Genomic DNA, 22,758 nt, shown 5'->3' with positions numbered 1-22,758 from the left:
CAGTAACAAAATATCTAAGGCTCTGGGTTCAAGGTGAACCAACTTTCCAGCCTATGAAACTTTAGGGGACTCTTTCCAATCATACTCAAACCATAGGCTGGAGCATGTCACCAACCAGTCAACATGCATTTGTTTATGACTTACAGTATACCAGGGCTGGCGTAGACATGGGAGGTATCACAGAGTCCCTGCTTTTACAGGTGTTTGCAGTCATGACATTCTATGTCCCCCATGTCATGAGCTACAGATACTTTTATGAACTCTCTTAAGATGTTATGACCAAATAGTATTTATCTTAATTTATATCACCTAAGGCACCAAGAGGTCATTACTACAAGGTTAATTCTGTTTTGTGAGATTTTCAGGAGACTCCCAAGCTTAAGTAGGGTTGATTCTATCAGGATCTGGCTAGATCACTCCCAGTCCTGCAACTTTTCCAGTGTCCTACATGGTTGGTGCACCCTCATGAGGAGGTGGGGGATCCAGATGCTGTAACCCAGAATCTAACAGAAATGGGGAGATAAATGTGTCTTGGGGATAGAACTTGAGAACAGAAGGATATGAAGGAGTTCATGGAACTAAGCAGGGAGCCTTGGGAGTGAAATCAATGAGGTAGCATTTCCTGAGAAAGGATGGAGTAACTGAGTAGAGCTGAAATCACATTTCAGCACGGGGGGCATGTGAACCTTGGTGTGTGAGTTAGGGCCTGAGCTCAGTAGGACTTTTTGGGATGTCCCTCAGGATCAGGGAGGGTGATGAGGTGACTTTAGGAAGGCACTTAAATCTCATAGTCAATTATTTTGCAGAGTTGGATGATGGCCAAAGAGACATGACTGAAGATGGTAAGTGACTCTTCAGCCAAATCCTTGATCCATGAGTCACCCTATCCTTGTCATTATTTGAAATGGACTTCCTCAGGGTAGGTGAGTGTTCCAGACCCATTCCTGAGACTGCATTTCTTCCAGGACTCCCTCCCAAGCCTAACCTCAGTGCATGACCAGGTTGGTGGTACCTGCTGGGAGCAATGTGACCCTGTAATGCATGAATCCTACCCAAGGTGTATACCTTGTTTTCAGAAAGAAAGCAATTGTTTTGTATTTCAGGCTGCAAAATAATTTGTCAGAGAGATCGGCTGAGTTTCTTTTCACTGAGCTGAGAAGTGGTGCTAGACAGTACACCTGTGAATACTGTAGGAAAGAGATCCCAGACACAATGTCACAGCCCAGCAATGTCCTTCTCCTACTGGTCACAGGTGAGGAGGAGCTGCTTCAGAGTGACCTATGGTGACCCTCAGGCAGGGGGTGAGGGAGGGACCAGAGAAAAAGAGGGAGGTGGAAAATGAGTTTCAACTCCTGAGCAGTTGGGGAGGGAGTGGGAATGAAGAGACATAACTGAATATCTTTGCTTTATCTGTGAATTGTAGGAAGGAATGTCTCTTTTTTTGGAGTTAGAGTAGAAAGTGGGAAAGTGGGTATCATGAGACCTTCCTCCAGGAGAACAAGTATGAGTAGGGAAACCCAAAGCTTCCTCACTGACTTCAGTGAACTCCTATAGGTATTTTACCTCAACTTTCCCTCCAAAACCACCAGAAGGGTAAGATGGCCAGAGGAAGGAAGGTGACTCTTCAGTGCTAGAGGCTAGACAGCTTGATTTAGTATAAAATATTTGTTCTCCTGAAGGAGGGAACATGTCACACAGCTTCAGAGTTCAGAAAACGACTGTGTGAAGTTCTCCCTTTACAATGTGACAGTCAGTGCCAAGGGGAACTACAGATGTGTGTACCACTTGACAGAAGCCCCTTTCTGGGTCCCAGACCTCAGTACCATCTTGAGAGTCTGATGACAGGTAATGGTTGTTGGGATTTTGAGGGCATCCTCAAATTTAATTGGAGGTGTTTTCTTGCTATCATATGAATCTCCTTCTTCAATTGCACTTTCATCAGTCTTAAGAACCTTCACTTTAATATTTCCCCTCCTTTGCCTCTATTGTTTCTGTACCCTGAATAATTTTTTTGTACTATTCAGGCTTGAACTCACAGTCTGATACTTGCTAGGTTGGTACTCTACCACCTGGGCCATTTTTGCTTTAGTTTTTTTTGTGTGTGTGCTTCTGGAGTTTTGAACTCAAGGCTTCACACTTGCCAGGCAGGTGCTGCACTGCTTGTGCCATTCCTCCAGTCCTTTAGTTATTTTTTGAATAAGGTCACATACTTTGGTCAAGCCAACCTGGACTGTGATTCTCCTATTTATGCCACCTGTGTAGCTGGGATGACAGGTGCATTCCACCATGCCCAATTTATTAGTTGAGATGGGGTCCCATTAACTTTTTGCTGTGAACTGAATCCTCCCAATCTCCTCCCCATCTCAAGTAGCTGAAATTACAGTCTCATGCCAAATCTTAACCAGGGTAATTTCTGTGTTGCTCTTCAAACTTAGGAATTCCTGCCATGATGAGAATTACTTTAAACCATTCTCTACACCTCTTAATCTTTTCATTTTTTCCTGTGATTAATGATTTTATTCACAACTCTTTCTGTCTTCAGGATGAAATTTTCTAGTCCCCTGTTTTGTGTCACACATGGAGTATCTACTCATGTCTCAACACATTTAGTGTTAGAATTCTTTAAAATTATCTCTTTTTTGGTGAATTCTGGGACTTGAATTCAGGGCCTTGCTCTTGTCAGAAAGATGCTCTACCACTTGAGCCACTCCATCATCTCTTTTTGCATTGGTTATTTTTGAGATAGGGTCTCACTTTATGTCTGGGCCAGCCTTGGGCACAATCCTATTTGTGCATCCCTGTGTAGCTGGAATAACAGGTATGCACCACTGCACTCAGCCATTGGTTGAAATGGGTCTCATGAACTTATGCCCACACTAGCTTCAAACCGTTGTCCTCTTGACATCTACCTCCCAAGTAGCTAGGATTACAGGCTTGAGCCACTGCACCTGGCCAAACAGTGAATTCTTTTAGCACTACTGGGGATTGAACTCAGGACCTCACACATGCTAAACAAGTGCTTTACCACCGAGCTACATTCCCCAACTTATTTCTGTCTCCTGCCACAATGCTGCCTTATTAGATGCTACACACTCTGCTTTCAAATTATCTTTTAAGCTGCTTAACTTCATGGGCATTGCATAGTTAGAAAAAATGATTTTTGTGGTCAGTATGAGAGATGGAGAGTGTTTCCCTGGCATGGTTGCAACATTACCTACTTCTTCCTATGGACTTTGCATGCATGGAACATTCTGCTCATGATTTTACTCTTTGAGGTGGACTGATACAAATGTGGGCTTCTCTCAGGAGCACATCCAATGCCAATCTACAGCTCTTGAATGAAGTGCAGATACACAGTGATCTGGGGTTTGGGCTGCTAACAAACTCTTCCAAGCACACTGCCTGGATGATATATTTTTGACTGTACTGGGGTTTGAACTCAGGGTCTTGTGCTTCCTAAGTAAGTGCTCTACCACTTGAGCCACACTTCCAGCCCTATGTTTTTAGCTCTGAGAAGTTGTAATGATCTGTCACCAATTTCTGTGCTTTGTGGATCTCCTTTTTTTGTTATATGTTCCTCTGAAGACTAATTACTAATAGGAAGGAGGGGAAAAGGAAGGGTGTAAATTTGGAAATGATATAAACTAAAAGTACAAAGGTAGAGTGAATGCAAAGGAAAGAGGGTAAAGGAAACCTCACCACAACACTCATAGAATCCCACATTTTGTCTTCAGGGATTAAAACTTCACTGGAAATTTATCTGGCTGCTGGCCGAACCCAAGTGAATAAAGAAGATTCAGATTTGGTAGACCATTTGAAGAGGGAAATACATACACACACACACACACACACACACATTCCTCTCTCTCAGTTTTCTCACATACCATGTCAGGTTCCACCAAGTAGAACCTCATCTGGCTGGGAATGGCTGCTGCAATTATGGCTATTATGGGGACTTCCTGGTTGAAGCCTGACATAGCCAGAGAGAATCTCCAGATGAACGTAAGAAAAATAACTGAGTCCTTCTCCTTTACATATGTTTTGTCATTATGATGGGTTTTATGTTGCAGGTTCATTGAGGTATTACTGATAACTTACTGTATACAATGTAATATTCAATATATTTAATTTTTTGTTAGTACAGGGTTTGAGCTCAGGGCTTCATGCTTGGTAGGCAGGTGCTCTACCACTTGAGTCATGTCCCCAGCCCATTTGGGTTCAGTTATTTCTCAGGTAAGGTCTTGCATTTTTTTGCCCAGGACAGTCTAGACTGCAATCCTCCTGTTTACACCTCCTGCACTACTTGAGTGACAGGCATGAGCCACTGTGAACAGATACATTTCATTCTTATTTGTATTGTATTTCCCCCAGGAAAATGAATTAAGTAATTATTTGTATACCAAGTAAGCAATTTTGCTAATTGTCAAATGATTACCATAAAGCAACTAATGAACCAGTTCATGTAAGATCTACTTTTGTAGCAAATTTCCATTTTCCAGTATTGTTTTGTTACCTATAGTCAAATATGGAGTTGTCTAAATTCCAGACACTAACATGGGGATTTCTCATGTTTCTCCACATGAGCATAAATGAAACTTCAGGTGGGATACTTTTTCACCATATGGTGCTGTTCTTGTTTATTTTAGGAACATTTAACAACTCTGAATTGCTACACTTTCCTTTCCTGTTAAATACCAGCTGAAGTCCAGTCATTGTGCAATAAGAAGAAAGAGCAGCTACTATCAACTGTACCTTTCAAAACTCCTGAGATGGGGTGGATAGGAAGTTGGGGGGTGGGTCTCTCTAGCTTATAGCCTATGTTTACAGGCCAGGAGAATTAATAACCTTCCTCTAAATTTAGATCTACCTTTCTCTACCCAAAGTCCCCACAGCTCTTCAGGGTCACTATAAATCCTTGATGAGGTTGCATCAGTCGATCCTCAACAGTTGACTGTGCACCTTCATTCCCCCACTACTTGTATATGTGCTTCCAAAGCCAGCACCATTTCCGGTTCTTAGAAAGTCACCCAAGAATAGGATGCCAGCCCCCTCTTCCTGGATTCCTACCTGGAACAGAGGACAGAATTGGGCACAGACACTCATCCAAGACATTATTATTTTTTATAGTTACTATAATAAAAAGTATAATTTGTCTTTTTCCTTTCTGCTATGGCATGCCATCTGGACCATAAACCAAAGTCCATGATGCATGGGCTTGTTTCTGGGTTCTTAGTTCTATTAATTTTTCAGTATGACTTTATTTTGTAATTTCTTAAGAATCTATCTTATTGAGCATCTTCTCAAGTACTGATGTGTGTATATACCATACAAATTGTATGTATAGATCATTATATAACATACTGTATGTATCTCAGATGTAGTATATACATAAATGCTTGATAAATTACTGGTAAATACTTTGTTCATTTTTTTATTTATCCTCTTAGTTTTGAGTTGTAAGAATATATAGTCTTTTTTTGTACTACTGGGGATAGACCTCAGAGCCTCCTTCTTTGAGTCTACCAGGCAAGCCATGTCCCCAGTTATGAATATACAGTCTTGATACAAGTTCATTACAGACACATTTTTCAAATATTGACGTCATTCTATAAGGTATCTTCCTCCCCTAATATTACTTTAAAAGCAAAAGTTTTGGATTTTGGTGAAACCAATGAATGAGGAATGCATTTTCTTTTGTGGTTAAAGCCTTTGTATCCTACCTAAGAAATTATTGTGGGATTAGAGACTCCCAGAACTTACCTATGTCTCCATGAATTTGAAACAAGACATCAGTTATGTGGCTTCAGGGTGAGGTGTGTGAGGTGGAAAAGCAAGGGAAGTCAACACTAAACAGTAGAGAGTTACCAACCAGGCAAAATCCAAAAATATTGAACTTAAGATGTATAAAAGAAACATCAGACTCTAACATAGAGTGATAAGTAAAACAGTAGGGAAGGGAGAGAATTGCCTCCATCTTGAGTGGCCACAATCAAAAGAGAAAAGTAAAGACAAAGAGAACTCCATAGATGCACATCCTGACACTCTATAAAAGTTTAAGAAAAAAAGATCTCCCTTCAATTTAGCAAGCAGACACCAGAGAATGGGCCTGCTCTTCCTAGCTGGATCACTGTTGTTGTGAAGGGGAATCATCTTTGTAGAGCTCTTATAGTCAAGTCTTTTGTCCAGGAAGAGTAGAAAACCCTGCATTTTTCTACCTCGAACACCCAAAGGCTTCTGCACTGGCTGAGTGACCATATGGAAAATCAGTGTAGACCCAGGAAACTGATTGTGATTTGAACTCAGATTCATGGACAAAGGTCTACTTGGGTGGAGAGTATGAGGTTTACTGAAGACAGAGGTCAAAGGTGAATACACCAGAAAATCAGCAGCCCAAACTCTGTTAATAGGACAGAGACCAGCTACCTGTGAATGTGAGCAGGAGTGTGCTAGGATAGAGAACTGTGGGACTGGGGCACACAGGGCCCATCAGAACCCTGTGCTTTGCCCCAGTGTAGACTGCTTTGGTTGGTTTCTGTGATACACTCTCAGAAGTTGAGTGAGTTGGTGGAAACAGCCATTGCTTGGGAATTTTCCATGCCAAACCCACACATGAAGAGCAAAATTGGTTGGAGGAGTCATATGATTGGTGGGTTTTTGGGCTTAGCTGCTGGGAGCAATTTGAGGGTGACTTTTAAAAATTCATATGTGCATACATTGTTTGGGCCCTTTCTCCTCCTTGTCCCTCTCCCTCTCCCCTCCTTGTCCCTCTCCCTCTCCCTGACCCACCTTGCTTCCAGGCAGAACCTGTTCTGCCCTCTTTCTCCAATGTTTTTGAAGAGAAGACATAAGCAATAATAAGAAAGATATCACATTTTTGCTAGTTTGACATAAGGATAGCTATATAGAGAGACTCCTAGCATTGCTTCCATGCAGATGTGTATTGCAACCTACATTGATTCATCTCTACCAGACCTCTTCACTACTTCCCGGTCACCTTTCCATAGTGACCTCTGTTGTTTTAAGGTTACTATATTAACTCTTCTACAGTGGACACATCAAAAACTTTCAAGTTTTGGGTTTCCTACCTTTCCCTATTCCTCATATATGTGTTCTCTCTTTACGTGTGATCCACGTCCAATAATGTTACTGCATTTGTTTTAGGTCTCAAGTCTGCATATGAGGGAGAACACACTATTTTTGGCCTTCTGAGCCTGGCTAACATCACTTAAGATGATGTTCTCCAGTTCCATCTATTTACTTGCATATGACAAGATTTCATTCCTCTTCATGGCTGAGTGAAATTCCATTATGTATAAATATCACATTTTTAAAATCCATTCATAGGTAGTGGGGAATCTTGGCTGTTTCCATAACTTGGCTATTGTGGATAGTGCTGCAATAAACATAGGTGTGCAGGTGCCCATGGAGTAACCTGAGTCACATTCCTTTGAGTATATCCCTAGGAGTGGTATTGCTGGATCATATGGCAGATCTATGTTTAATTTTTTAAGAAGTCTCCATATTGTCTTCCAGAGTGGTTGTACTAGCTTGCATTCCCATGAAGGTGGCTCTTGAATGCCCCACATCAGCAAGCCTGTATAGGAAAAGACAATAACAGAAATCCAGCCCAGTAGGAAAGACAGGGCTTGATGTGGCTCATAGTGCACAGAGCCCTTTCTGGAATAACTTTCTTAAACTTCAAAGAGAAAAATAGCGGTCCCCACATACTAATAAGCATCCTTGGGGGCAAAAACCCATTCTGTTCTCCTCAGCAAGGGAGTAATATTTACTGGTGAGGTTTTTTATTCCTTTCTGTATTTTTTTTAAATTATTGATTTGTGTTTCTCTGTACTTATTTTATCATGCTCTCTCTCAGTTCTTTGTTGGAATATTCTGTAGATGCCTGCTAAATTCTTTTTATCTTTGGTGGAGTCTATCTCTGAAGTTTCTTTCTTTTTTTTTTTTTTTTTGGTCTGGATGATTTTCTTTTGGGGTTACTGGGATTTAAATTCAGGGACACAAACTTGTTAAGCAACTTGCTCTGCCACTTGAACCACCTGGTCAGAAATTTTTGTGTGTATGTGTTGGATATTTTTTAATAGGAGCTCATGAACTATTTGCCCAGACTGGCTTTGAACTGTGATCCTCCTGGTTTCTGCTTCTTGAGTAGCTAGGATTACAGGCGTGAGCCACTGGAGTCTGGCTGATCTGTCTATTGATGAAGTGGGGTATTGAAGTCACCCACTATTTTGTGTCTGAATTTATCTGTCCCTTCATGTCCAGTAGTGTTTGCTTTATGAAACTGGGTGTACCAACACTTGGTACATATGTATTTATAATCATCATGTCTTCTTTATGGATTGTTCCCTTTACTAATCTATAGTGATTTTATTTATCCCTTCTGACCAATTTTGATTTAAAGTCTGCTTTGTCATATAAGAGTATAGCTACTGCTGCAAGTTTTTTATTTCTGTTTGCTTGGAATATCATTTTCCATCCTTGTACATTTCGTCTTGTATGTCTTGTTCAGTGAGCTGAGTTTCTTGAATAAAGCAAACACTTGGATCTTATTTTTTAAACCACTTGGACAGTATGTATATTTTTAACTGCAGTTAAGATTGTTTAAATTTATGGTTATTATTTCTTCCTTTTTTGTCTTAGAGGCTTTTTTGGTTTACTGAGTTAAAAATGTTTGATTTTTCCTAATGATCACTTGTTTGTCTATCCTTAAAGTGAGATTTATTCTTTCCCAAGTTCTCATGCTCATGTATATCTTTCTTCCCCTTTGTGTGTAGTATTTCTTTATGATCTGCAATGATGGCTGAGAGGTCATGAAATTACTTCAGCTTATGCTTATCATGGAAGTTCTTCATTTTCCCTTCAGTTAAAAAAAGCTAGCTTTATTGAATACAGTAATTTTTTTGGTAGGACTGGGGTTTGATCTCAGGGCTTCATGCTCACAAAGCAGGTACTCTACCACTTAAGCCACACATCTAGTATTTTTTTCTCTGATTATTATGGAGATGGGGGTCTCATGAGCTACTTGCCCTAACTGGGCTCAAACCATGATCCTCCCTATCACAGCCCCTGAAGCAGCTAGGCTTACAAGCATGAGCCACAGGCATCTGACAGAATACAATAGTTTTGGTTGGCAGTCCCTCTGTTTCATGGCTTGAATATATCAGCCTGTGCTCTCCTGGTCTTCAGAGGTTTTGCTGATTGGTCTGCTGTCATTATGATTAGTTTGCCTTTGTAAGTAAATTTGCACTGCTCTTTACATCTTTTAGTATTCTGTCTTTATTCCATACTCTTGACATTTTAACTATAATATAATATAGAGAGATTATTTTCTCATTTTGTGCCTCCAGGTTTCTATATGCCTCCTGTACTTGGATGTCCATTTCTTTCCCTGAGTTTGGGAAATTTTCTGCTATAATTTCATCAAATGAGTTTTCTATTCCTTTAGTCTATATCTCAGAACTACATTCATTTTAGAACTTGCCTTCTTGAGAACCAGGAGACACTGCTAGCCCTGACGAACTTCAGAGGATATGGGCTGTGCAAATTCTTACTCACTCCCCAAGCACCCTGAGATAGCAAATGTCCAAGCCTAGCCATATCCTCCAAATGCATGAGATTGAGGGAAGCAAAAATCACTGATTTCTCCACTGCAGGGGGAGATTGAAAGGAATGTAGAACTGTGTCTGCCTATCTTCAAACTAGTAGCAAACCACCCTATGGAAGGGAGTAAACAGCAGAGATCAAGTGATGTGCTGGGCCTGGGCTCAGTGTTTCAGTCCTTCCAGCTACAAACCATACAAGACACAGAGGCAGTTCTGATGGTTGAGCAATCCACTGGCTCTGAGCTCTCAGTCTTCACAGTAATCCTTTACAGTAATGCAATGGGACTCCCTCTCAACCACCATGCCTCCCCCAGCAAAGCTCTCTTGCTGCTGCTTAAAGTTCCCAGTGGGTCCTTCTCTGACCACCCCTGCCCCCTGGTCCATGAGTGTCTTCTGGGGCTATTTAACACAGAGACTCTGTGTCAGAGTGCCCCCAGGTTCTCCCTGCCTTACTGTTCCTGGTTTTCAGGTCCTAGGAGTAGCACAGGCTTGAACACTAGAAGCTCCCCCACCTCAAGATGCAACCTAGCTATAGCACTCTGAGAGATGGGGGTGATACAATGGATTTCTTCTCCAATGCTAGCCTGCCATGCAGGAGTAGTCACTGTCACTCTAAGTTTCCACATTGGGTTTAGGGATTATCAGAGCTGTGCATTTCCCATGCAGCTAGGACTTTAAGTATGATGTCATCAGGACTACCTGGCTTATGTTGTGATTGTGGCTTTAGGTCCTCCCAGCCCTGGGATCTGGAGTTGGAGCTGTGGGCTGTTTCCAACTTTTCTCTGTGTCACTTTCTGTTCCTCCATGCCTTTTAGCTGTCTTGTCACATTTTTTTTGCTCCCAATGGTCTTTGTCTCTTTTCTCAGAATAGTCTCTCTTTTGATAGTCTGTCTTTCTCATTTATGCCTCCTAATCTGCTATCTGACCTCAGAACTTCCTATTTTAGCAATCAGTATGACAATGAACCCCCCATACAACTAACATATGCTAATAAATATTTTTAAAAGGCATTCACAGCCTAAAATAAAAATTTAAAAAACTTGTTAAACTGCAGTGTTTCACAAATGCAAATAAAAAAGAAAAGCATTCATCTAATTTTGTAACTAAAATCTGAGTCTAAGAAAAGATGGTCATTTTCTTAAATCAAAACTCGGAAACTCTCTGTTGTAAATAATAAATTAGCTAGGAAAGTGGGTCAAACAGTGGAGAACTTGCCTAGCAGCCAGAGTAAGGGCGGGATGCATAATCATTATTCTGAATAATGCTGGATCCAGTTATGTCACCACATGGAAAGGCACATTATGTATTTGCATTTGAAAAGATATATCTCCCAACCTCTGTGGAGATTCATGAATATGCCTTAGAAGCTGATGGTGTGAATTATTTCTGTGTGATAAGAAGACCTTGTGAGTCAAGCCCCTGGGAAGTGGCTGAGAGTGTTGAAATAAGTAGATATCGTTTCATGATTGTGACTGTGAAACAGAAGCTGTGGGTAAACCTGAAATAAAGTTGTTACTGCCAATCCCGGAGTCAAGAGAACATTGACTTAACAAAAATGGCAAAAGTGAAGAGACATCATTGGAAGAGGCACAAGGGAACCACCATGTACTCCAAATTCCTGCTCTTGTTCTGCTTTGGTAAGGCTTGGGGGACAGCATGGCCATTCTGGATGGGAGGGTGGGCTGTGGAGGCAGCTGAAGTTGCTGAGGCCTGTTGAGTGTGGTGGAGACATAAAGATAAACCAATGAATATCCAATTGAATTCCTATTCTGTGGGAGGAATTTTTAAAGTGGATAACAGAATTTTCCTGTTTCCAAAAATTTAGTCATTTCTGAACTTCTGAATGACTTTATGCCATATGGATGTGAAATTTGTATTTCCCTCCTGCGTGATATTTTTCTTAAAATTGACCCAGGTTTTCATTATTTTTATTCTTGACTCTGTTTAGAAATAGACCTGGACAAGCAAGTTAACTTAAATTTTTTGGTAAGGTAAGAGTAAAGTTGTCTTTAAACATTTTTAACAGACTTTTCCACTGGGTTGCTAGTCATTATATTTGTCTGTATTAGATATTTAAGATAGAATATTCTTTGATATCTATGTTTCAAGTATAGCAACTTTTAGGGCTTTTCTTAACCAAGAAAAAATATAGATACGATGTTTGTTTTACATCTCAATTTTCATGGATAATCTAGAAATAACACAAAAATGAATGAATTAGGTAAGCATAAAGGAATAGGTATAGAGATATATGTAAATATAATTACATATAAAATATGAGTCACTTTTAAGTAATTTAAAGTACCAAAACATTGTTATTTAAAAGTTTTAATTTAATTTAATTTTTTAATCATATGTACATACAAAGTTTGGGTCATTTCTCCCCCATGTCCCACCCCCTCCCTTACTGCCTGCCTCCTCGCTACCCAGCAGAAACTATTTTGCCCTTATCTCTAATTTTGTTGAGGAGAGAGTATAAGAAATAATAGGAAGGACCAAGTGTTTTTGCTAGTTGAGATAAGGATAGCTATACAGGGAGTTGACTCACATTGATTTCCTGTGCATGTGTGTTACCTTCTAGGTTAATTCTTCTTGAACTAACCATTTCTCTAGTTCCTGGTCCCCTTCTCCTATGGGCCTCAGTTGCTTTTAAGGTATCTGCTTTAGTTTCTCTGCATTAAGGGCAACAAATGCTATCTGGTTTTTTAGGTGTCTTACCTATCCTCATACCTCCCTTGTGTGCTATCACTTTTATCATGTGCTCAAAGTTCAATCCCTTGTTGTGTTTGCCCTTGATCTAATGTCCGCATATGAGGGAGAACATACAATTTGTGGTCTTTTGGGCCAGGCTAACCTCACTCAGAATTATGTTCTCCAATTCTATCCATTTACCAGTGAATGATAATATTTTATTCTTCTTCATGGCTGCATAAAATTCCATTGTGTATAAATACCACATTTTCTTAATCCATTCATCAGTAGTGGGGCATCTTGGCTGTTTCCATAACTTGGCTATTGTGAATAGTGCTGCAATAAACATGGGTGTGCAGGTGCCTCTGGAGTAAACTGTGTCACATTCTTTTGGGTATATCCCCAAGAGTGGTATTGGTGGATCATATGGCAGATCAATGTTTAGCTTTTTAAGAAGCCTCCAAATTTTTCCCACAGTGGTTGTACTAGTTTACATTCCCACCAGCAGTGTAAGAGGGTTCCTTTCTCCCTGCATTGTCACCAACACCTGTTGTTAGTGGTGTTGCTAATGATGGCTATTCTAACAGGAGTGAGGTGGAATCTTAGTGTGGTTTTAATTTGCATTCCCTTTATTGCTAGAGATGGTTAGCATTTTTTCTTGTGTTTTTTGGCCATTTGAATTTCTTCTTTTGAGAAATTTCTGTTTAGTTCACTTGCCCATTTCTTTATTGGTTCATTAGTTTTGGGAGAATTTAGTTTTTTCAGTTCCCTATATATTCTAGTTATCAGTCCTTTGATGTGTAGCTGGCAAATATTTTCTCCCACTCTGTGGTGTTCTCTTCAGTTCAGAGACCATTTCTTTTGTTGAGCAGAAGCTTTTTAGTTTTATGAAGTCCCATTTATCTATGCTATCTCTTAGTTTTGTGCTGCTGGGGTTCCATTGAGTAAGTTCTTATTATACCTACTAATTCCAGAGTATTTCCCAATCTTTCCCAAATCAACTTTAGAGTTTGGGGTCTTGATACCTCCAGGGTTTTCTTTTGAGTATTGCCTTGGCTATTTGTGGCCTCTTGTGTTTCCCTATAAATTTAATGGTAGATTTTTCAATCTCTTTAATGAATGTCATTGGAATTTTGATGGGAATTGCATTAAACATGTAGATTACTTTTGGGAGTATCGACATTTTTACTATGTTGATTCTACCAATCCATAAGCATGGGAGATCTCTCCACTTTCTATAGTATTCCTCAATCTCTTTCTTCAGAAGTTTATAGTTTTCCTTGTAGAGGTCGTTCACATCTTTTGTTAGGTTTACACCTAGGTATTTGATTTTTTTTTGAGGCTACTGTAAATGGAATTGTTTTCATATATTCTTTCTCAGTTTGTTCATTATTAGTGTATAGAAATGCTAATGGATTTTCTATGTTGATTTTATATCCTGCTACCTTGCTATAGCTATTGATGATGCCTAGAAGCTTCTGAGTAGAGTTTCTTGGGTCTTTAAGGTATAGGATCATGTCGTCTGAAAATAGGGATATTTTGACAGTTTCTTTATCTATTTGTATTCCTTTTATTCCTTCTTCTTGCCTTTTCTAGTTCCTGATTTTAGAGGGAATGGTTTCAGTTTTCTCCATTAAGTATAATTCTGACTGTAGGTTTTTCATATATAGCTTTTATAATGTTGAGGTACTTTCCTTCTATTCCTAGTTTTCTTAGAGCTTTTATCATGAAATGTTGGATCTTATCAAAGGCTTTTTCTGCATCTATTCAGATGATCATGTGGTTTTTGTCTTTGCTTCTGTTAATGTGGTTTATTACATTTATTGATTTTTGTATGTTGAACCACCCCTGCATTCCTGGGATGAAACCTACTTGGTCATGGTGAATGATCTTCTTGATGTGTTGTTGAATTCAGTTTGCCATTATTTTATTGAGGATTTTTGCAAGAATGTCCATTAAGGAGATTGGCTATAGTTCTCCTTTTTGGAGGTGTCTGGTTTTGGGATAAGTGTAATACTGGCTTTATAAAATGTGTTAGGCAGTTTTCCTTCCCTTTCTATTTTGTGGAACAATTTAAGGAGGGTTGGTATCAGTTCTTCTTTAAAGGTCTGATAGAATCCAGCAGAAAATCCATCAGGTCCTGAACTTTTCTTTTGGGGGAGATTTTTGATTGCTGCTTCAATTTCATTTTGTGTTATAGATCTATTCAGGGGATTAAGATCCTCTTGGTTCAGTTTTGGATGATCATATGTATCTAGAAATCTGTCCATTTCTTTAAGATTTTCGAATTTATTTGAATATAGGTTCTCAAAGTACTCTCTTTTGATTTCCAGGACTTCCATGTTTTTTTTTGTTATCTCCCCTATTGCATTCTTGATTCTCCTAATTTGCGTGTTTTTCTCTCCTCATTTTAGTCAGGTTTGCCAGGGGTCTGTCGATCTTATTTATTTTTTCAAAGAACCATCTTTTTGTTTCATTGATTCTTTTTTTTAAATTTTATTATTCATATGTGCATACAAGGCTTGGGTCATTTCTCCCCCCACCCCCACCCCCTCCCTTACCACCCACTCTGCCCCCTCCCTCTCCCCCCCACCCCCTCAATACCCAGCAGAAACTATTTTGCCCATATTTCTAATTTTGTTTTAGAGAGAGTATAAGCAATAATAGGAAGGAACAAGGGGTTTTGCTGGTTGAGATAAGGATAGCTATACAGGACATTGACTCACATTGATTTCCTGTGCGTGGGTGTTACCTTCTAGGTTAATTCTTTTTGCTCTAACCTTTTCTCTAGTACCTGCTCCCCTTTTCCTATTGGCCTCTGTTGCTTTAAGGTATCTGCTTTAGTTTCTCTGTGTTAAGGGCAACAAATGCTAGCTAGTTTTTTAGGTGTCTTACCTATCCTCACCCCTTCCATGTGTGCTCTCGCTTTTATCATGTGCTCAAAGTCCAATCCCATTGTTGTGTTTGTCCTTGATCTAATGTCCACATATGAGGGAAAACATACGATTTTTGGTCTTTTGGGCCAGGCTAACCTCACTCAGAATGATGTTCTCCAATTCCATCCATTTACCAGCGAATGATAATATTTCGTTCTTCTTCATGGCTGCATAAAATTCCATTGTGTATAGATACCACATTTTTTTAATCCATTCGTCAGTGATGGGGCATCTTGGCTGTTTCCATAACTTGGCTATTGTGAATAGTGCCACAATAAACATGGGTGTACAGGTGCCTCTGGAGTAACCTGTGTCACAGTCTTTTGAATATATATCCCCAAGAGTGGTATTGCTGGATCAAATGGTAGATCGATGTCTAGCTTTTTAAGTAGCCTCCAAATTTTTTCCAGAGTGGTTGTACTAGTTTACATTCCCACCAACAGTGTAAGAGGGTTCCTTTTTCCCCGCATCCTTGGCAACACCTATTGGTGGTGTTGCAGATGATGGCTATTCTAACAGGGGTGAGGTGGAATCTTAGCATGGTTTTAATTTGCATTTCCTTTATTGCTAGAGATGGTGAGCATTTTTTCGTGTGTTTTTTGGCCATTTGAATTTCTTCTTTTGAGAAAGTTCTGTTTAGTTCACTTGCCCATTTCTTTATTGGTTCATTAGTTTTGGGAGAATTTAGTTTTTTAAGTTCCCTATATATCCTGGTTATCAGTCCTTTGTCTGATGTATAGTTGGCAAATATTTTCTCCCACTCTGTGGGTGTTCTCTTCAGTTTAGAGACCATTTCTTTTGATGAACAGAAGCTTTTTAGTTTTATGAGGTCCCATTTATCTATGCTATCTCTTAGTGGCTGTGCTGCTGGGTTTCGTTGAGAAAGTTCTTACCTATACCTACTAATTCCAGAGTATTTCCTACTCTTTCCTGTATCAACTTTAGAGTTTGTGGTCTGATATTAAGATCCTTGGTACATTTTGCGTTAATCTTGGTATAGGGTGATATACATGGATCTAGTTTCAGTTTTTTGGAGACTGCTAACCAGTTTTCCCAGCAGTTTTTGATGAAGAAGCTGCTATTTCTCCATCATATATTTTTAACTCCTTTGTCAAAGACAAAGGAGTTAAAAGTTTTGTGGCTTCATATATAGGTCCTCTATTCTGTTCCACTGGTCTTCATGTCTGTTTTTGTGCCAGTACCATGCTGTTTTTATTGTTATTGCTTTGTAATACAGTTTGAAGTCAGGTATTGTGATACCTCCTGCATTGTTCTTTTGACTGAGTATTGCCTTGGGTATTCGTGGCTTCCTGTGTTTCCATAAAAAATTCATGGTAGATTTTTCGATCTCTTTAATGAATGTCATTGGAATTTTGATCGGAATTGCATTAAACATGTAGATTACTTTAGGGAGTATCGAAATTTTTACTATCTTGATTCTACCAATCCATGAGCATGGGAGATTTCTCCACATTCTATAGTCTTCCTCAATCTCTTTCTTCAGAAGTGTATAGTTTTCCTTGTAGAGATCTTTCACATCTTTTGTTAGGTTTACACCTAGGTATTGATTTTTTTGAGGCTATTGTAAATGGAATTGTTTTCATACATTCTTTTTCCATTTGCTCATTGTTAGTGTATAGAAATGCTAATGATTTTTCTATGTTGATTTTATATCCTGCTACCTTGCTATAGCTATTGATGATGTCTAGAAGCTTCTGAGTAGAGTTGTTTGGGTTATTAAGGTATAGGATCATGTCATCTACATGTCATCTACATCTACTATGTTGATTCTACCCATCCATGAGCATGGGAGACCTGTTCACCTCTGTAGTCTTCATCGATCTCTTTCTTCAGAGGTGTGTAGTTCTCATTGTAGAGATCATTCACATCCTTTGTTAAGTTTACTCTTTAAGTATTTGATTTTTTTTGAGGCTGTTGTAAGTGGAATTGTTTTTATATATTCTTTTTCAATTTGATCATTGTTGGTTTATAGAAAAGCTAATGATTTCTGTAAGTTTATTTTGCATTCTGCCACCTTGCTGAAACTTTTTATGTGTCTAGGAGTTTTTGGATAGAGTTTTTGGGTCTTTAAGGTATAGGACCATGTCATCTGCAAATAGGGATATTTTGACAGTTTCTTTACCTATTTGTATTCCTTTTATTTCTTCTTCTTGCCTTATTGCTCTGGTTAGGAATTCCAGGACTATGTTAAATAGGAGTGGGGATAGTGGGCACCCTTGCCTCATTCCTAATTTTAGGGGAAATTGTTTCAGTTTCTCTCCATTAAGTATGATGTTGGCTATAGGTTTGTCATGTATAACCTTTGTAATGTTGAGGCACATTCCTTCTATTCCTAGTTTTCTTAGAGCTTTTATCATAAAGTGGTGTTGGATCTTGTCAAAGGCTATTTATGCATCTATTGAGATGATCAAATGGTTTTTGTCTTTGCTTCTATTAATGTGCTCTATTACATTTATAGATTTCTGTATGTAGAACCACCCCTGCATCTCTGGGATGAAGCTGACTTGGTCGTGATGAATGATCTTTCTGATATGTTGTTGAATTTGGTTTGCCATTATTTTATTGAGGATTTTTGCATCAATGTTCATTAAGGAGATTGGCCTATCATTCTTGTTGCATGTGTCTTGGTCTGGTTTTGGGATGAGTGTAATACTGGCTTCATAGAATGAGTTAGGCAGTATTCCTTCCCTTTCTATTTCTTGGAAAAGTTTAAGGAGAGTTGGTATTAGTTCTTCTTTAAAGGTCTGATAGAATTCAGCAGAGAATCTATCAAGTCCTGGATTTTTCTCTTTTCGGAGACTCTTTATTGCTGCTTCAATTTCATTTCATGTTATAGATCTACTTAGATGGTTAATATCTTCTTGGTTCAATTTAGGATGGTCATAAGTATCTATAAATTTGTTCATTTCCTAAGATTTTCAAATTTATTGGAATATAGGTTCTCAAAGTACTCTCTGATGATTTCTGTGATTTTTCCTGGATGATTTTTCCATGAAGATTCCCTGGATTTCTGTGGTGTTTGTTGTTATCTCCCTTTTTGAGTTTCTCATTAGGGTTTTTTTCTCTCTTAATTTTAGTTAGATTTTTCAGGGGTCTGTCAATCTTGTTTATTTTTTCCAAGAACCAAATTTTTGTTTCTTTGATTTTTATAACTTTTTTTTTTGGCCTCTGTTTCATCAATTTTGGACCTAATTTTTATCCTTCTGCTTGTTTTGGGTTTTGTTTGATCTTGTTTTTCTAGGAGTTTGAGATGTAGCATTAGGTCATTTATTTGATATGTTTCTGTCCTTTTAATATATGCACTCATGGCTATAAACTATCCTCTTAGGACTGCCTTTGTTGTGTACTATAGGTCTGGTAGGTGGTGTTTTCATTTTCATTAACTTTCAGGAAACTTTTAATTTCCTCTTTTATTTCATCAGTGGCCTGCCAATCATTGAGCAATGTGTTGTTCAGCTTCCAATTGTTTGAGTATTTTCTGTTGTTGTTTTTGTTGTTGAGTTCTAGTTTTAATGCATTGTGATCATATAGAATGCAGGGGATTATTTCTATTTTCTTATATTTACTGAGGCTTGCTCTGTGCCCTAATATATGATCAATTTTGGGGAAAGTTCCATGGGCTGCTGAGAAGAATGTATATTGTGCGGATACAACCCCATTTTGATGAAGATTTTGAAATTCCTCCTGGAGGCCACTTATCATGCTCCCAAAGTAACATCAGTATTTCCATATATTTGGTAGATTTTGACAATGAGTCCATATGGTCCTAGGCTTTCCTTTGTTGAGAGACTACTACAGCTTCCATTTCACTGAGGAAAAGAATGTGGTGTCAAGGTAGAGAAAAAACTATAAGCATAGTAAGAGAGAACAGGTAAAATGAGTATACCAAAATGCAAAATGCTCAAAAGAGAAAAAGGAAAAAGAACAAAACAACTACAACCATCCAATTACAAATGCTACTATAAAAATAATAAAATAAAGTATACATCAGTCAATATTTCTTCCTTGCTGAGCAAAAGAGGGTGGAGTTCTACCCACTATGTTTGTCTTCATTTGCTTTCTGGGAGGCAGCAACTCTTCATTTGTTTTTCCTCTCCTAATTTGTAAAAATTTTGAGTGATGGAGTCTGTTAAGGGACTGAGCCTTGAATCTCCCTTCCCTGCTGAATTGGATTCAGGACAGTGTTTACTTATAGACAGACCTGTTTATGCAAGGAATATAGTGGTCACCCTTAATCATTTCATGGTTAATGAACAGAAGACCCTTCAGTTGGATGTCTGCCTACGTTGGTTTATAATGGAGAATAAATTCCTACTGTCCACCTATCTCTCTGGCCCTCTGGAAGTGTGCAAAGTGGTCACGACAATGCAGTTGGCACTGGGTGGGCAAGGAGTAGGACTCTGATCTCAATTGCCTTAGCCTCATAATTCTGTCTTAGCACAGACAACTATGTCTTTCCTCTTATCAGAGTTATTTATGTTGCAACTCTGGCTCTGCTGCCACTACAGGAATCCTCACTCACAGCTCTGTGGCTATTTTTTGGGTGATTTTAGTCTTTGGCATTGCAGCTAAGTTCCCACTGGTACTTAGCCTAAAGTAGATTCTGTTGGTGAATCTGAAACCAATTTGTTTGCTCAGGTAGTGGAGTCAGGGGAAGACTTTGAAGGGCTGGAGCGGTACAGATAAAGTTATATCTTTTATATATAACTATATATACAGTTATGTATATTTTTTCTGGGGGAGGGTTTCAGTGGGAGGGGAGGGGACAAGAAAAGGGGGAATATGGTGGATGTATTTTGTACCCATGTATGAAAATAGAAAAATGAAACCTCTTGAAATTGTTCTAAGGAGGAGAAAGAGGGAGAATGATGGATAGCACAATTCCAACTAAGATATGTTTTAAATGCATATGTAAATACCAAAATGTATCCCTGTGTACAACTATTATATACAAATAAAATTATTAAAAAGATATATATATATATGTGATTTAAGAGGCTTGACTACTTTTCTTGCATTTGAGCACAGTATGTAAGGCTCCTGTTTTATTTTTGCACATTGCCCAGTGGTGCGTGCATGTGGATCTTTGGTGGCTTGCATTTGGTGTCTGTCTTTCACTTGTAGTCAGGCTGGTGGGGGATTCTCCTACTTCCTTATCATTTCACTCAGTGCTTTGCATTATAGTTCATTTTTTTTTATAAATCCAAAGTTTAACATTTCTGAATTTCATCTGAATTCTATCTATTGTTTGCTGTTGCCTTCTCATGTTTTCCCTGGCCACCATCCTCTCTTCAGCTGTGAACCTGATGATTTTTCTTTCAGGTTTGAATAGGTGTGAGAAAATGCTGGCTTTCTCTAACCTGACATCTAGGAACAAAGTGACTATAGGTATCTTATGAACACAGAAGCACTGGGAACTATGGGTGTCAATAAATTCAGTTTTTCTTCCTCAGCACATTGTCTTCTTTTTTGTCATTACTGATGTTTCCCCACTCTAAGAATCATAATAGTAAGGAAGAGACCTTTCTGCTTTCTCTAGTAAGATCAGCACAGTCATGAGTCACCTGGGTGCACTCAGGCTGACAGAGACAATAGAGATGAAGTCCTGTGTTCTTTGTCCTGTATCCACCTTGGAAAAGTCTAGAAAATACATCACAGGATAGGATTGCAGAATAAAAAGGACCAAGAATAGATGAAGAGGAAATGGGTGGGACCATATGGGAAAAATCCTAGGACACTGTGAGTGGAGAGGAACCTCGATGGTGAAGTGTGAGAAATGAGAGACTTTGTGGTAGGCAGAATAATCTCCTTCTCAAATTCCTACCTCTCAATCCCTGAAAGCTGTGGATATGTTCCAAAAACAAAAAAAGTTTTCTCTATATTCTAACACAATACTGACATCAAATGTTAGAATTTTTCCCCCCAAAACAACTAATTGTCTGACACCAGCTGAGTGCTGTACAATTCAGATCAGTTTTGACACCATCTTTCTGGGGTTGTAAAGATTCCACAGGTTAAGAACTTGGTCTTATTAGATCTCCAACCCCATTGAGATCCCAATTGCAAGTGGCCAGTTTGCTCACCTGGCTGACCAGCTATAAATTTGAGGTACCCATGATGTCATTCTTCAAGAATTTGCTAGCCTAGTTCACAGACCTCAAGAAAACAATTCACTTGTTGGATTATTGATTTACTATAGAAGAAAACAACTCAGGAACAGACAGATGGAGGTGATTCATAGGCCAAGGTGAAGGAAAGGGACATGGAAAGTCCATGCTGTCTCTGGGAATTCCACCCCCTAGTACCTCCATATGTTCACCAGTCTGGAAGGACTCAAGAGCCAGTCCTTTGGGATTTTTATTGGAGCTGTAGATGTGGACATAATTTATTCCATCATTGGCCATTGGTGATTGAACTCCATCATGAGGTGGAGATGAAAGTTTCAACCCTACAATCACAGAATTTGTTCCTCGAGTCACCAACCCATTTTAGATTTTCCAGGGGTCCCTACCCATCAGTCCCCTAATTATAACATCAAAATCATCCCTTTAGAAATTCTAGAAGTTTTAGAAACTCTGGACATGAGCCAGAAGGAAAACAAAGGTATACATATTTTTATTATATGACAATATCACAGTTCGCTTACATGGTAAAAGGGAATTAAGTTTACGTATATGATCCAGATTGCTAATCATCTGACTATGAAGTAGGGACATCATTCTGGATTATCTGGGTATCCAATGTTGTCACTAGTGGCCTCAAAAGTAGAAGAGAGAAGAAGAGGAGTTGAGAATCGATCAACTATTGCTACCTCCAAAGACTGAGGAAGAGGCTGGAGCCAAGGAAGGCAGGTGACCACTAGGAGCTGGGAAGGAGGTAAGTCAATAGATCCTTCCCTGGAGCCTCCAGAAAAGAACCCAACTCCACATACACCTTGACTGCAACCAATGGGGGGGTCAAGTTACTGTACTTCTTTGACCTTCAGAATGACAAGACAGTAAAATTGTGCTGTGATAAATGATCACGCTTGTGATAATTCATTGCAATAAAACTAATATGTGTTATAAACAGACACTGGTGCCAACTGTGTTCTCCTGGAAATGGGCTTAAGCTTCTGGTAAGAAGGGAACAAGGTCCAAACCCAGTAGGGGCATCTGGGAATCCCTCAGGGTCAGGGAGGGTGACAAGGTGACTCCAGACAGGCACTTGTGTCTCATGGGTTTTTCTTTTTCAGGGTCGTGTGTTGGCCAAACAGATAAAAGAGGAGATGGTAAGTGCCTCTTTCCAAACTCTTCTTTTTTTTTGCTTTCCTCATAACTTTCTTTTTTTTTCTTTTTCTTTTATTATTCATATGTGCATACAAGGCTTGGTTCATTTCTCCCCCCTGCCCCCACGCCCTCCCTTACCACCCACTCCGTCCCCTCCCTCTCCCCCCCTCCCCCTCAATACCCAGCAGAAACTATTTTGCCCTTATTTCTAATTTTGTT

Source organism: Castor canadensis, chromosome 16 (assembly GCF_047511655.1).
Source record: "Castor canadensis chromosome 16, mCasCan1.hap1v2, whole genome shotgun sequence".
Classification (NCBI taxonomy): Eukaryota; Metazoa; Chordata; class Mammalia; order Rodentia; family Castoridae; genus Castor; species Castor canadensis.
Note: the sequence above shows the minus strand (reverse complement) of the source record.